General features: G+C 34.3%; 1 protein-coding gene across 3 annotated transcripts in view; it reads left to right on the forward strand.

Moving 5' to 3' along the window:
• The window catches only part of LOC121373345 (putative protein tag-278), a 115,535-nt gene that overhangs the window by 27,554 nt on the left and 74,293 nt on the right, over nucleotides 1-13,688 (forward strand). Inside the window, exon 1 of one of the 3 annotated variants that reach the window (XM_041499924.1) lies at nucleotides 11,086-11,212. The exons of the other annotated variants lie outside the window; for them this stretch is intronic. The gene's annotated coding sequence lies outside the window, so the exon portion shown is untranslated. Of the gene's footprint in view, nucleotides 1-11,085; nucleotides 11,213-13,688 lie in introns of those variants that run through there. 3 annotated transcript variants of the gene reach the window in all.

The raw sequence follows: 13,688 nt of genomic DNA on the forward strand, positions 1-13,688 counted from the left end.
TGTGTCGTTAAATAAAACATTTCCTTCTTTCTTTATAACCACAACACCACCGAGGCCGGTGCTATGAGCACCATACATGAGATAAACTTGTAATGGCCTGACTATGCATAAAATAAACTTGTAATGGCCTGACTATACATAAGATAAACTTGTAATTGCCTGACTATACATAAAATAAACTTGTAATGGCCTGACTATACATAAGATAAACTTGTAATTGCCTGACTATACATAAAATAAACTTGTAATGGCCTGACTATACATAAGATAAACTTGTAATTGCCTGACTATACATAAAATAAACTTGTAATGACCTGACCATACATGAGATTAACTTGTAATGGCCTGACTATACATGTACATAAGATAAACTTGTAATGGCCTGACTATACATAAGATAAACTTGTAATGGCCTGACTATACATAAGATAAACTTGTAATTGCCTGACTATACATAAAATAAACTTGTAATGACCTGACCATACATGAGATAAACTTGTAATGGCCTGACTATGCATAAAATAAACTTGTAATGACCTGACTATACATGGGATAAACTTGTAATTGCCTGACTATACATAAAATAAACTTGTAATGACCTGACCATACATAAAATAAACTTGTAATGACCTGACCATACATGAGATTAACTTGTAATGGCCTGACTATACATGTACATAAGATAAACTTGTAATGGCCTGACTATACATAAGATAAACTTGTAATGGCCTGACTATACATAAGATAAACTTGTAATTGCCTGACTATACATAAAATAAACTTGTAATGACCTGACCATACATGAGATAAACTTGTAATGGCCTGACTATGCATAAAATAAACTTGTAATGACCTGACTATACATGGGATAAACTTGTAATTGCCTGACTATACATAAAATAAACTTGTAATGACCTGACCATACATAAGATAAACTTGTAATTGCCTGACTATACATAAAATAAACTTGTAATGACCTGACCATACATGAGATTAACTTGTAATGGCCTGACTATACATAAAATAAACTTGTAATGACCTGACTATACATGTACATAAGATAAACTTGTAATGGCCTGACTATACATAAAATAAACTTGTAATGACCTGACCATACATGACTTGTAATGTGCACTAAGATAAAAACTTGTAATGACCTGACCATACATGAGATAAACTTGTAATTGCCTGACTATACATAAAATAAACTTGTAATGACCTGACCATACATGAGATAAACTTGTAATGGCCTAACTATACATGTACATAAGATAAACACGTAATGGCCTGACTATACATAAAATAAACTTGTAATGGCCTGACTATACATGAGATAAACTTGTAATGGCCTGACTACATAAAATAAACTTGTAATGACCTGACTATACATGTACATAAGATAAACTTGTAATTGCCTGACTATACATAAAATAAACTTGTAATGGCCTGACTATACATGAGATATACTTGTAATGGCCTGACTACATAAAATAAACTTGTAATGACCTGACCATACATGAGATAAACTTGTAATGGCCTGACTATACATGTACATAAGATAAACTTGTTATGGCCTCACTATATATAAGATCAACTTGTAATGGCCTCACTATACATAAGTTAAACTTGTAATTGCCTGACTATACATAAAATAAACTTGTAATAGCCTGACTATTCATAAAATAAAATTGTAATGGTCTGACTATACATGAGATAAACTTGTAATGGCCTGACCATACATGAGATAAACTCATAATGGCCTGACTATACATAAGATCAACTTGTAATGGCCTCACTACACATAAGATCAACTTGTAATGGCCTGACCCTTGCACCTGCCAGTGCAGGTGGTCTCTCCTTCACCCACCCCAACCCTTTCCTGTCCTGGACAGAAGAACCGGCTGAGGCCGGTACTTGTGCCCAGGACAGGTGTGCGCTACAACAGCTTGCTCTGAATGTGCACGTTAAACAATTTTCCATTCCATTCCAATGGCCTGACCATTCTGGTCGACTGGTTTCCAGTGATGTGTGTCGTGATGTTTTGATAGCTGTTTATCTTGTACAGCGTCCAGCGATCACGCTGAGAGGGCGGGATTACTCCTCAACAGTATCCACATCAATAGTCGCATTGTCTGATAATCCCGGGATTAATCGTGTTTGTCTTTGGGTCCAGTCATTTGTTGTCAGCTACTTGAACTTGTTGATAAGATCACAGACACAACGGCTTACACTAATGGGGATCTTGAAGTGCACAGACTATGGAACACCAAAGTGTCAGATGTTAGAGATTTTACAAATGGTTTACGCTAACGGTGGCGTAGCAAAGGGTGGGAAAGGGGTAGGGAGGGGGCATGAATTCTTGAAAACTTTTTTACCATATTAAATTTTATAAAATCATACATAGATACATACATACATAGTGTGGGTCGGCTCCCCCCAATAGTGGGTTGCCCCCTCCCCGAGTATAAAATCCTGGCTACACCACTGTATGCTAATGCAGTGTTAAAAATTTGTTTTGTTTAATGACAACACTAGAGTACATTGGTTGATTAATTATTGGCTAATGGATATCAAACATTTGGTCATTCTGACACACAGTCTATTGGATGTCAAACATTTGGTCATTCTGACACACAGTCTATTGGATGTCAAACATTTGGTCATTCTGACACACAGTCTATTGGATGTCAGACATTTGGTCATTCTGACACACAGTCTAAAGCTAGATTCGTACTTCACCGCCGACTCTTGTCGGCGAGGAGTTGACTTGCCCAGTTCTGGACCCATATTCACAAAACATCGTAAGCCTAGTTTTACACGTAAACATAAATCTACGACTGAAGAGCTATTCACGAAACAACGAAAACATAAGTTATGTGTAAAGTTGGACGTAAATATAAGAGTGCTTAAGGTTGCAACTAATGCTGCACCTAAGTTGTGTACATATAATAAATCAAGCACGATCGCTGTTATTTACTATTATTTACGGAAACTAGCAGCATTTCCAATAAATGAAGCAGTTTGCGATGGCGAATGCCCACGGATTAAACATATTTTTGTTGGTGATCGAACGGATGTTTTTGACTCGGCCAATTTCTCCTGAGTTATCTTTTCCTTTTATCTTTCTCAAGTTCGTACCAAAACGCGGATCTCCACCAATACTAAAATGCCATGGCCCCACTGTTCGCGATGTTACTGTTAGCAGACGACAAACAAAATTGCGTTTTGCGCATTTGTTATTTACCCGGTAGCCATCGTTTCTAATGTGTTTTTATTAATTACTCCAGTGAGAGTGTTAAATCGTTGATTTACGTCCAACTAAGTTACGTTTACATTTACGACCGTCTTTGAGAATAAGGTGCTTCTTGCACGTAAACGTTAATCTACGGCAGATGTAAGTGCTAGTCGTAGACGTAAATTTACACCTTTTTGTGAATATGGGTCCTGCTTCTGATCAAACCTAATCCTCATTTTTCAGTGAACTCAGTGTAGTTTTAATGCAGTTCATATTAAATTTTGGTGTGCGTTTGTTCAATGATTTTTCATTTGCAATGTACTGGCCTCTGTGGCATTGTGGTTAGGCCATCGGTCTACAGGCTGGTAGGTACTGGGTTCGGATCCCAGTCGAGGCATGGGATTTTTAATCCAGATACCGACTCCAAACCCTGAGTGAGTGCTCCGCAAGGCTCAATGGGTAAGTGTAAACCACTTGCACCGACCAGCGATTCATAACTGGTTCAACAAAGGCCATGGTTTGTACTATCCTGCCTGTGGGAAGCGCAAATAAAAGATCCCTTGCTGCTAATCGGAAAGAGTAGCCCATGTAGTGGCGACAGCAGGTTTCCTCTCAAAATCTATGTGGTCCTTAACCATATGTCTGAAATGCCATATAACCCTAAATAAAATGTGTTGAGTGCGTCCAGACCTGTCAACCCTTCCGGATTCCGCGGGAGTCTCCCGGTATTTAATCAAATCTCCTTACCCCTGTGCGGGAGACAGTTTCTCCTGTTAAATGACATTTTTGTAAGCATAAAAAAAAATCGATCCTCTTTTGTCAAAATAACAGAAGGGAAGTAACTCTGCCTGTTTTTTCTCAGTCGGAAAATGTCGACTACTTTCGGTTTCCGAGAATGTAACAGGCCGAATTGTTCCGACTGTTTAACCTTTGCCGAAGTGAGAATTGTGGGATAGTCTATTTATATTGTTAAAAAAGCACATGGAGTTTATAAAATGACGTGTTATTATAATGTTTATTGTCATCGTAATGGCTACGAAGCGTGTTGCCGCTAATTTAACAGGCTGTGTATTGACATTCAGTGTTGCCATATATAAAAACAAAACTATCCAATTTAGTTCTAATAACACCTCTGAATTGTAAAATGTCTTCCCACTGGATTACATAATGCAACTATAACGAATCTGAACTGCCAGACTCCCGAGTTGACAGCGATACACACGATGCATGTTAAAATCACATGTCACAGCAAGACAACGAAAAGACCAATTAGCTGTATAAACATACTTGTGTCAGTTAATTTTGTATGTTTGTGCGGTAAAATGTTGGTTATAAGGGTACAACTTCAAGAAATTATTTTTGTACAATTAAAAAATGTTGTGTTTGACTTTGACATAAAGTTACTCACGGAAATGGGTATAATTCCGGTATATTTCACACGATGTCCGTAATGAGGTTTTACTTATGATTAATGAAAATACAATGTTTATTGCATCATTATAATGATTTTAAATAAGTACCACGCCACTGTTCCTCATTATAGTAAAAACTGAATATTAATTTATAAGATTTATATAAATTTGTCTTTGGTACTTGGGTACACTAACCACAAATGATAATGTAACCCAACCTGTAAGGCTGTAAGTGTAATACCGTAAATGTACTAATTAAATTTTTTATTTCTTGTTCATGTTCTTAACATTTTTGGATAAAATATATGGGTTTTTTTTAAATATGTTTTAAATCATAATAATATTAAAACTTAAAAAAAAACCCCAAAAACCCCAAATTAATATATATATATTTTTTTAATGCCAAGATCTAAGGTTAAGGAGTATATATGACATTATAAAGTATTCATATAACTTATTGTAATAATGTTTTTTTTTAAATCTTGCGATTTTGGGTTAAATTGTGTGAATTTAAAAAATCTCCTGCTTTTTGACAAAATCTCCTGCTTTTTCAACACACACCTCCTGCTTTCTCTTGACTAAAGGTTGACAGGTCTGAGTGCGTCTTTAAATAAAACATTTCTTTCTTTCTTTCATTTGCAATGCATTGACCTAATAAAAAATTAAATTTTGTTTCACATGAGATGAGCAATCAAAGTATGAATTGACCTTTAGAGGAAAGCCATTTCATTTGTGCCCGGTTGTGAGCAGAACTTTCTTTGTTATGATGTTATTCCCATGACAGGCATGCTTAAGCAGTTTTGTGATAGAAGCATACCAAAAATTTACCCATACATTTTTTCATTAGCCACAATTGGTGTAACAAAGGTTGTAGTATGTACTATTCTGTCTGTGGGATGGTGCATATAAAAGATCCCTTGCTTCTAATCGAAAAGAGTAGTCCATGAAGTGGTGACAGCAGGTTTCCTCTCTCAATATCTGTGTAGTCCTTAACCATATGTCTGACGCCATATAACCATATATAAAATGTGTTGAGTGTGTCGTTAAATAAAACATTTCTTTCTTTCTTAATAACCAAAAATATTCAAACATGTGTTTTGTTAAATTATGTGAAAAGCTTCAATTATGAGAAATGACCCCAAGTATTTTCTGGTTTATACAAGTATGAATTGAAAGAACAATGTGCACACCTTTTTCATTAGCCAAAAGGAATCTGTTATATGCATTTTCCCACAGAAAGGAAAGCAGTTACCACACTTTGATATGCCAGTCGTGGAGCACTGATGTAGATACATTCAGGCATGACTATGGTAACTTCTTTTAAAATTAGTCTTGTGCAGAGATGTGGTATTGAATATGCTAATGGCAGATTCATAATTACCATAATATGATATGGCTTCTGTTACACAGTTCCAACCAGAGCACCATGGCTGCTATATCAAAGGCTGTGGTATGTGCTATCCTGTCTGTGGGAAAGTGCATATAAAAGATCCCTTTCTGCATTAGGAAAAATGTAGTGGGTTTCCTCTGATGACTATGAATCAGAATTACCAAATGTTTGATATCCAATAGCCGATGATTAATTAATCAATGTGGGCTCCAGTGGTGTCCTTAAACAAAACAAACTTCTTTTTCTGTTGCACAGTTTTGAAATTTAAAATTGTTTTTGTGTATCATTTGAGTTTAGATTTTGACATAATATGTTGTCAGTTTTGACTGACTGCACCATGAGAGGAAATTAAGGAAGGAATCTTTTGTTTAATGATGCACTCAACACATTCTATAATTACGGTTACATATGTCATCGGACTTATGGTTACGGACTACACAAATAATCAGAGAGGAAACCTGCTGTCACCACTCTGCTCTTACCGATTCAATTAATGTGCACATACAGATCGAGCAAGCTGTTGTAGCGCACGCCTGTCCTGGGCACAGGTGTTGGCCTCGGCCGGCTCCTCCATCCTCCTATTAGCAGCAAGGGATCTTTTATATGTAGCATCACACAGACATGACAGTACATACCACAGCCTTTGATACATCAGGAGCACTAGCTGGAATTGCCCAGTGGGCCTAATGATGGGGGAGGGTGGGAGGGGTGGTGGTCACTTCTAAAACAACGTGAATCAAGCAAGACTTTATGATCTGCCTACAGGCCTCGGTGGCGTTGTGATAAAGCCATCGGACATAAGGTACAAGGTTCGCAGCCCGGTATCGGCTGCCACCCAGAGCAAAATTTAACGACTCAGTGGGTAGGTGTAAGGCCACTACACCCTCTTTTCTCTCACTAACCACTAACAATTAACAACTAACCCACTGTCCTGGACAGACAGCCCAGATAGCTGAAGTGTGTGCCCACGACAGCGTGCTTGAACCTTAGTTGGATATAAGCACGAAAATATGTTGAAATGAAATGAAATATGGTTTGCCCCAACTGCACAATGGAGTTGTTTTTTTGTGCATGTCTAGAGACGAGTTGGTGTTGATTGCATTGATTACAAATAAACATGTTTTGTAACAGAGTTCCTGATCAGAACCTGCTGACCACATCAGTGAACTCGGAATGATACATATCACAAACAATTAAGGATACAGAAGATCTCTGTACATTATTTTATTGGCGGCTGTTATAACACAATATGCCATGAACAGTTGAGTTTGAAAAATTCAATCACACATTATTTAATATGTGGCTAAAGGACTTCATTATTTAATTACTGGTCTTTAAATTTAAATTCAATTGGCCATCATATTATTGTATTTAAGATACACTCACTAGTAGTTAAAATAAACAACCCCCCAAAACCCCCCCCCCCCCAAAAACAAACCCAAACTCAACAACAACAGACAAAAACACCTCCCCTAGCTATCACCACCACACCAAAAAAAATAGCAACACAATATCGTGTCATAAACAGTTAAGCATATAAAATATACCTGCACTTTATTTAATTATAGTGGCTAGCTGTTATAACACAGTATCAGGCCATGAACAATTAAGGATAAAGAACATCTCTACGCATTATTTAATTAGTGGATATTATGACACAATATCAGGCCATGAACAGTTAAGAATACAGTACATCTCTACACATTATTTAATTAGTGGTTATTATAACACAATATCATGCCATGAACAAATAAGTTTGAAAAATTCCATCACACATTATTTAATATGTGGCTTTAATTTTATAACAAAATATCATTCTATAAACAGAGAACATCTCTAGCATTATTTAATTAGTGGCTGTTGTAATAAAATAAGATACATATCACAAGGGGTTAAGCATAGAGAACATCCTCACACATTATTTAATTAGTGGCAAATTATAGCACAATATGCCATGAACAGTTTTAAGCAAAAAGAACATATCCACACTTTATTTAATTAGTGGCTGTTATAATATGATATCAGGCCATGAACAGTTTTAAGCAAAAAGAACATATCAACACTTTATTTAATTAGTGGCTGTTATAATATGATATCAGGCCATGAACAGTTAAGGATAAAGAGCATCTCCACACTTTATTTAATTAGTGGCTGTTATAATATGATATCAGGCCATGAACAGTTAAGGATAAAGAGCATCTCCACACTTTATTTAATTAGTGGCTGTTATAATATGATATCAGGCCATGAACAGTTAAGGATAAAGAGCATCTCCACACTTTATTTAATTAGTGGCTGTTATAATATGATATCAGGCCATGAACAGTTTTAAGCAAAAAGAACATATCAACACTTTATTTAATTAGTGGCTGTTATAATATGATATCAGGCCATGAACAGTTAAGGATAAAGAGCATCTCCACACTTTATTTAATTAGTGGCTGTTATAATATGATATCAGGCCATGAACAGTTAAGGATAAAGAGCATCTCCACACTTTATTTAATTAGTGGCTGTTATAATATGATATCAGGCCATGAACAGTTAAGGATAAAGAGCATCTCCACACTTTATTTAATTAGTGGCTGTTATAATATGATATCAGGCCATGAACAGTTAAGGATAAAGAGCATCTCCACACTTTATTTAATTAGTGGCTGTTATAATATGATATCAGGCCATGAACAGTTAAGGATAAAGAGCATATCCACACTTTATTTAATTAGTGGCTGTTATAATATGATATCAGGCCATGAACAGTTAAGGATAAAGAACATCTCCACACTTTATTTAATTAGTGGGTAGCTGTTATAACACAATATATAATGGCATGAACAATTAAGGTTGAACATTTCCATCATACATTATTTAATCAATGGCTATAATTTTATAACAATATCATGCGATGAACAGTTAAGAATAAAGAACACTTTCACACATTATTTAATTAATGGCTATTATAACACAATATCAGGCCATCCAAATTAAAAAAATTCTGTCAAACGTTATTTAATCAGTGGCTTTAATTTTAATACACAATATGATGGACTGTATTTAGTGGTAATCTGTACATGGGTTTCCAGACACTTTAGCACAAGAGCTAGGGGCTGTTTATTTATTATTTTGGAATTAATGAATGAATGAATGAATGAATGAATGAATGAATGAATTAATGAATTAATGTTTAATGACATCCCAGCATGAAAAATACATCGGCTATTGGGTGTCAAACTATAGCAAATGCAAAACATTAAGTGAATTTTATGAATGAAGAATATGTAAACAAAATATTTTGGTTATTAGTTGTTTCGAGGAAACTAATTTGCAGTCCAGGTAATTAAAAATACCAGTATAAACAGTTCAGCAAAGGGGTTTACACTGAATCTCTTTTGAGCGATTTTTTAGGTTTTAATATTTTTTAAATCACGTTTTCACTATGTAAAAGCTAATGTGAAAATTAAACATGTTTCAGTTTTGATATTTTTTAAATCATGTTTTCACTATGTAAAAGCTAATGTGAAAATTAAACATGTTTTAGGTTTTGATATTTTTTAAATCACGTTTTCACTATGTAAAAGCTAATGTGAAAATTAAACATTTTTCAGTTTTGATATTTTTTAAATCATGTTTTCACTGTGTAAAAAGCTAATGTGAAAATTAAACATGTTTCAGTTTTGATATTTTTTAAATCATGTTTTCACTGTATAAAAAGCTAATGTGAAAATTAAACATTTTTCAGTTTTGATATTTTTTAAATCATGTTTTCACTGTGTAAAAGCTAATGCGAAAATTAAACATCTTTCAGTTTTGGCTCCTATTCTGTACTGTTTTTTCATTCAGGATTTCAGTTAAATTGTTGCTATGAAAATTAAACATATTTTAATTTTGACTTCTTCTCCAGAATATTTTTGATTTAGGATTTCACATTGCAAATGATAATATGAAAAGTAAACACATTTCAGTTTCAACATCTACTCGAGAAATTTTTCTTTAAATTCAAGATTTCACTGTGTAAGTTTTAATGCAGAATTTCAATATGTTTTGTTTGTGTTTTGGTGCCTTGTTGTTATCTACACAACCATTTACAATGTTGTACATATCAACATTAAACAGTTTCTTCTTCTTTTTTCTCGATCCACTACAAACTTGTCTCTCAATATAAGGTTAATGTTGTGTACTGTTTTTAAATTCAAGATTTCACTGTGTAAGTTTTAATGCAAAATTTAAACATGTTTTGTCCATTTTACAGAGTTACGATATATATATATAAATATTATATATATATATATATATATATATATAGTCATAGACATACACATACACATACACACACACACACATACACACACACACACATATATATATATACATAGACATAGACATACACATAGACATACACATACACATACACGTACACATACACATACACACACACACACATATATATATATATATATTTACACATTGTATATATATACATTGTATATATATTAACATTAAATAGTTTATTTTTCTTTTCATCTTGATCCACAACAAACCTGTCTCTCAATATACGGTTAATGTGGTGTACCACGTTATACTAAACTGGTTGTCTGTATTTTTTTTATGCCTCTAACACATTAACATTTTTCTAATATAAAATCATATTTCATTGTCTTCGTTGAGATTAACAAATTATTCCCCTTGGATTCTTTATTCCCGTCGCCCGGACGATAGATTGTTTCTTTGTGTTTATCCAACTCATAATGTAGATTTTTTCAATTCCCACTCTCCTATATATACATATAACACTGTTTAGTGCCAATCATAAGTTGTTACATTAATTAGACTAGCACATTATATTTATCCACCGGTAACATATTGCAATATATCACGGCTTCGGCACTGACATCAGAAGATATCATACATAAAGTACTGACTAATGGATATCTGTTCTGATCATGTAATTCTTATTTCTATTCTGCTGAATGGGCCTGACAATAAGGCAATAATCTACGTGCAGTGGCTTCTATTGTAGCTGTTCAATATCTTGATCACTGGCTAAACACCTTGGGTATGGAATACCGTCTGTGGCAGTTCGTATTACATACATGGGGACCGGGCTAGGAGATTTATCTTGTAATAACAGTCAGTGTTGTGTTCGTGGAAGTACACAGTGTTTAAAAGTGATACAGTGTAATTGGTTAACTTCTGATCAGCATTTTATAATTTTGTGATTATATTTGTTGTGGATTCAGTTTTAAAATGTTAAGTTACAGTCAACTGTGTACATTTTTGTGTGATTTTGTAACAGGTGTGTGGAATAGAAGATTTATTTAATAACAGACAGTGTATAAGTTGTATTCATGGAAGTTAACAGTGTTTAAAGTGATACAATGTAATTGCTTCACCTCCAATCAGCATTCAATAGTTTTGTGATTTAGTCTGTTGTGGATTCAGTTTTAAAATGTTATGTTACAATCAACTGTATACATTTATTGGTGTTGGCTACAAGGTTTATCTTACAGCAGTCTGTATACATGTAGTGTTCGTGGAAGTTCACAGTGTTTTAAAGTGATACAATGCAATTGCTTCATTTCTGATCGGCATTCAATAGTTTTGTGATTATATTTGTTGTAGATTCTGTTTTAAAATGTTAAATTACAGTCAACTGTGTACATTTTTTTGGTGATTTTGTAACAGGTGTGTGGGATAGAAGATCTATTTTATAACAGACAGTGTATATGTAGTGTTCGTGGACGTTAACAGTGTTTAAAGTGATACAGTGTAATTGCTTCACCTCCAATCAGTATTCAAAAGTTTTGTGATTTAGTCTGTTGTGGATTCAGTTCATTGTGGATTAGGTTTTAAAATGTTACGTTACAATCAACTGTATACATTTATTGGTGTGTGGGCTACATGGTTTATCTTACAGCAGTCGGTATACATGTAGTATTCCAGGAAGTTCACAGTGTTTAAAGTGATACAGTGTAATTGCTTTACATCCAATCAGCATTCAATAGTTCTGTGATTTAGTTTGTTGTGAATTCAGTTTGTTGTGAATTCAGTTTTTAAAATATTCATTGACAGTCACATGTATATATTTATTGTAACGTCATAACAGTGAGTGTGTGTAGATAGGGGATTTATCTTATAATAAGTCAGTTAGTCTTGTTGGAAGTTAACAACATTTAAAGTGTTCTGTAATTGCTTTTTCACGGATGAGTGATCTTTGGTTTTGTGTTTTACTGGGGGTTTTGTCGATTGTGTTCCTTTCCTGTCCTGGATGGATGAACCTGTTGAGGCCAGTATCTGTGCCCAGGACAGCCGTGCGCTACAATAGCTTGCTCTGAATGTGCATGTTAAACAATTTGGTCCTGATCTTGGTCAGTTGTGTTTTAAACTGTTCATTGACAGTCAACTGTTTACATTTATTGTGACTTCATAACTGGTGTTTATATATTATAGACCAGAAGTTTTATATTATAATAATTAAGTCAGGGTTTTTTTAAAGTTAATATTTAAAGTAATACTGTTATTCAATGGTTTTGTGATTTAGTTTGTTATAGATTCAGTTTTAAAATGTTCATTTAAAGTGATCTGTAGTTGCTTCCACATGGATAAGTATTCTTTGGGTTTGACCGGCCTCAGTTACATCGTGGGTAGGCCATCGGTCTACAGGCTGGTAGGTACTGGGTTCGGATCCCAGTTGAGGCATTGGATTTTTAATCCAGATACCGACTCCAAACCCTGAGTGAGTGCTCTGCAAGGCTCAGTGGGTAGGTGTAAACCACTTGCACTGACCAATGATCCATAACTGGTTCAACAAAGGCCATGGTTTGTGCTATCCTGCCTGTGGGAAGCGCAAATAAAAGATCCCTTGCTGCTAATCGGAAAGAGTAGCCCATGTAGTGGCGACAGCAGGTTTCCTCTCAAAATCTGTGTGGTCCTTAACCGTATGTCTGACGCCATATAACCGTAAATAAAATGTGTTGAGTGTGTCGTTAAATAAAACATTTCTTTCTTTCTTTGGGTTTGGGTTTTACTGGGGTGTTTGTGGATTGTGTTTTAAAACGTTCATTGACAGTCAGCTGTTTACATTTATTGTGATTTCATAACAGGCGTGTGTAGATAGGAGATTTACATGTATCTTATAAATAGTCAGTTAGTATTCTTGGAAGTTAACAAGATTTTGACATATTCAGTGGTTTTGTGAAATTTCTTTTTGTGGACTGTTAATTTTCTGTCAACTGTACATTTATTGTGATTTCATAACAAGTGTGTGACTAGATTTATCTTATAATAATTAAGTTGGTGGTGTTCTTGGCAGTTAACTATTTTTGAAGTGATTGATTGAAAACATATTTTATTGTATAACTTAGAGGCCCTCTTTTTAAATGATACCGTTTAATATTGCTTCACCTCCAATCAACATTTTGTAGTTTTGTGATAATAAGTCAGTTATTGTTCTAGGATATTAACAACATTTAAAGTGTTCAGTGGTTTTGGAAAATTTCTTTTTGTGGATTCAATTAAAATGTTAATTTTCAGTCAACTGTGTACATTTATTGTGATTTTATAACAGATGTGTATAGATAGGAAATTTATGTTACAATAATTAAAGTGTTCAGTGGTTTTGTAATTTAGTGGGGTTTTGTTTTATTCTATTTTA

Source organism: Gigantopelta aegis, chromosome 5 (genome assembly GCF_016097555.1).
Source record: "Gigantopelta aegis isolate Gae_Host chromosome 5, Gae_host_genome, whole genome shotgun sequence".
NCBI lineage: Eukaryota > Metazoa > Mollusca > Gastropoda > Neomphalida > Peltospiridae > Gigantopelta > Gigantopelta aegis.